At 30.9% G+C, this 3,978-nt stretch overlaps 1 long non-coding RNA gene across 1 annotated transcript; it reads right to left on the bottom strand.

Annotated features, from left to right (window-relative positions):
- Positions 1–1,424: 1,424 nt before the first annotated feature.
- LOC113315107 lies at positions 1,425–2,764 on the bottom strand. Its single transcript, XR_003342747.1, has 3 exons — positions 2,586–2,764; positions 2,358–2,499; positions 1,425–2,246 (listed from the first exon to the last, which is right to left on the bottom strand). It is a non-coding gene; the product is annotated as an uncharacterized LOC113315107 (long non-coding RNA).
- Between the last annotated feature and the right edge of the window lie 1,214 nt (positions 2,765–3,978).

Raw genomic sequence — 3,978 nt, 5'->3', positions numbered from 1 at the left:
AATATATCATCAAAGAAGACAAGAACGAATCTTCGCAAATGTGGCCTGAAAATATGGTTCATCAAACTCTGAAATGTAGCATGAGCATTTGATAATCCAAAGGGCATAACTAAGAATTCAAAATGACCATCATGTGTTCGAAATGCAGTTTTTAAAATATCATCTCCATGAAGTCGAATTTGATAATACCCTGATCTTAAATCCAATTTTGTAAAAACAGTTGCTCCAAATAACTCATCTAGCAATTCATCTACCATTGGAATAGGAAAACGATCTTTGATGGTAACTTTGTTTAGAGCTCGATAATCTACACACATACGCCAAGAACCATCCTTTTTACGTACCATAAGTATAGGAGAAGAGTAAGGACCGGAGCTTGGCCGTATAAATCCAGCTTGTTGAAGTTCTTGAACTATCTTCTCGATCTCATCCTTCTGAAAATGGGGATATCTATAAGGCCTCACATTGACAGGAACAGTACCAGGTAATAATGGAATTTTATGATCATGAACCCTTTCTGGTGGAAGATATGTAGGGGTTTTGAAAATGACAGCAAACTGTGAAATTAATGTGGAAATTTCAGGTGGCAGATCCGAGTTACACTACAAGAAAAGTCGCTTTTAGTGGCAAAGTATTGGGTCACGAAAACCATTTTCTTCGTTGCAAAAAGAATTTAGCAGCACAAAAAATTTCATCACCTATAGTGAATCGTTGAAAGTGTTTTGTGACGTCCTTAAGAAATCGTCACCGAATTTTTTTAATTAGCGACGTAAGTCTTTTTGCCACCAAAACTATCTTTTCGTGAGCAAATAAAATTGACACTATTCACTAATTTTGTGATGAAGAATTTTGCCACTCTAGGTATTTTTGGTGAGGAAAATATTTTATCACTTAAAATAGTTTTAGCCGCGAAATTTGTTCGTCTCGAAATATACTTATAGTGAAGAAACGAGATCATCACATAAATAGTTTTAGCCGCGAAATTTGTTCGTCTCAAAATATACTTGTAGTGTTTCGTCACCTAAATAGTTTTAGCCACGAAATTTTTTCATCTCTGAAAAAATAATGGTTTAGCAGCGGAATAACTTTCGTCTCAAAATAAAAAATTCGATAACAAAATTTAGTCGTCTCTAAAAATACGTATAATGACCGATTAGGATTGTCTCTATATGGTCATTTTAATAACGAATATAATCGTCTCCAAAACAACTTTACTTGCAAATATAGTCGTCTCCAAAATAATTTTCCAGACAAAGTCATTCATCTCAAAAATTAACTATTTTTTCATCATCCCAATCTTGTCACCACTTTTTCTTTGGTGAGTAGCCTAGATTTATTAATACACAAAAAGTAAATATAAACAAAATTTAAATAAATAATATAAGTTAATAAAAAATAATTACTCATTAAAATAAATTAGACTGACCATGCTCCTTTGGCAAGTATTAAATAATAAAAAAAAAACGATAAGGCTACAAAACTTGCTAACAAGCTTATAAGCACATAACGATAAAGACTTTGGAAAAAAAAATTACAATCTACTATTACAGGAGTGGTAGACCACTTAGCACTAGACTGAGAACCATTGACAATAGCTTCATTCCCCTTTGAAGTAAACTTGGATTAGTTCCTGCTCTCTATCCCAAACGATTGTTGCAAGAAGAACTTTTAGCCAGCATGTTAGTCATTAAAAACCCTTAAAACAAACCCACAAAATCAATGGCAAAACCTGCTAAATGTTACTTATGGACTGGTAATATAAGAGAATCCCCTTTGGAGATTTTCATCGAACAGTACATGGCATGATATGTGTTGGCAGTGATGAACCTGTTTTGTTCTTCTAACCATTGTCTCATCTCCTTCCCTGCATCAATTCAACACACACAAATAATCCACTTTCAAGCCATATATAATGGCCACAAACAATAAACGGAAAAAAAATGGCACTTGATGCTTTGATGGTTGTATTCACTGCAGCAAGCTCATCCCCATAAAAGCCAACAACACCTCTCTTTCTGCGGCAGTAAGTAGAATCTAAACTAAATCCACTAAACAAATATCCATTCTAACCACCATTATCTTCCCTGTCTCGAACTCCACCAGACCCAATCTAAAACCATTTTCCATCACAGAATCAATGAACAACAATATATTTTCTTAGATTGATTTTCAGATTCAAGAACTTGCCTAAAACATCTCCAATTTTGAGCCACTTCTCTGCCGAATACAAATCCAATTTTCTTCTTCTGTTAAAAAAAAAACACAAAATTACCATCATCATCATCATCATCATCATACGTCAATAAACTACCGTAGGCTTGGACAAAAAAAGGGTTTACAAAGAAATAACTATATACCAACAGAATCCATATGAAAAAATCGATTTTGTGATTTCGTGAAGAACAAAAGGAACACAATTTTAACACAGAGGTTTTGTTTCATCTCTTCTTGTTCTTTAGTTGATGAAGTTAAGGCTTCTTCTTCTTGTTCCTTATGAATCTACCCAAGGAAACAATAATAAAATATAAATCTATAGAAATTTGTAGGAGAGGTGAAGAGCAATAGAGAGAGAGAGATTAACTAACTTTGGATGTCACTAGATTATGAAAAACAACATCTTCTTGTTAAATCAGTTCTTCGAGTTTTCCTTCATTGATACCGGTGCATATTCTTCGTAATCTAGTGTGGTTGATCCGTTGATAGGTTCACAGATTTTGATTTATTTGAAGGATTTCGATTAGAGAGCGATCTTGCGCCGCTAAGGTTTTTTTTAAGGGTTGATGGAGAAATAAGAATGATATGTTTGCAGACCTGGGCTGGGTTTGGTAATACTTTTATTTTCGCAAAAGCACTTTCAAAACCTATATACGTCAATAATTTTTTAAATTGATGTTTGTTAAAAAAAAAAATCAAAGTGCTTTTTACCCAAACCACTTCCCAAATTTCTCAATTTTTAAAAACAGGTGAAGAGGAGCTTTTAAAAGCTACAAAAGCATAAATTTTGGTCCCACCAAAACTTAATGCTTGATTTATCTTTTTTGTCCTTATATTATTTTGTAAATGACAAAAATTACCCTTAAATATATATACAATCAATTTTTATTCTTTAAATATTAATATATTTTATTTTCAAATTATTATATGATACCATTTCATTTAATTTATCAAAAATAAAAATAAAAACAAATTTTAAATAATTACTTAATTTTAGTTTGATTTTTTGTTTGAAAATTATATATATTAAAAAGTGATTAAGTAAAAATATTTTTTTTAATAATCATAATAATAGTAATAATTAGTAAATTTAATATTTAATATTTAATAGTAAAAAAATTTAATTATTTTTAACCCCAATAAAATTGAATAAAACTATTTTTAAAGATATGTCTGTTTTTTTCATTTGCACAACAACAATGGTTGAATCTGGTATTTTTCCAAACACACTTTGATTCCTTTTTTAATCAGCTTTAACTTTAATTAATATTTTACCAAACGTCTAACTACTTTTTTCTCACAGCACAACACAGCAACGCACAACAGAGAAGTGCTTTTGCAAAAGATGCAACAATACCAAACCAAGCCCTAATAAGACTGAAACCTGAAATTACAAAAAAAAGGCACAATACATAAAGCAGCTTGCACTAAACCAACGAGGGTAAAAGAGTACATCGCGGTTTTATGAATTAGTGACATATTTATTTATTTATTTATCTAGTTACCATTTTTTTTAGTTATGAATTAGTGACATATTTACCATTATCTTTTCCTTTTTTGAGCTTTAGATTTTTACAATTTTATTTTAATTATTATTAATGAAATATATATATATATATATATATATATATATAACTGAAGAATTTAATCTTCTTCTATTACAAAGGAGTGGATCGGTAACCTCGCAACTAACTGTGCACCAACCCTCTTCAATTACTAATTGTTTTCCGATGAATAAACAAATGTCATGGGGTACCAAAATAC

This window comes from Papaver somniferum, chromosome 10 (genome assembly GCF_003573695.1).
Source record: "Papaver somniferum cultivar HN1 chromosome 10, ASM357369v1, whole genome shotgun sequence".
Classification (NCBI taxonomy): domain Eukaryota; kingdom Viridiplantae; phylum Streptophyta; class Magnoliopsida; order Ranunculales; family Papaveraceae; genus Papaver; species Papaver somniferum.
The sequence above is the reverse complement of the archived record's forward strand: the minus strand, read 5'-3'. Positions and strand labels throughout refer to the sequence as shown.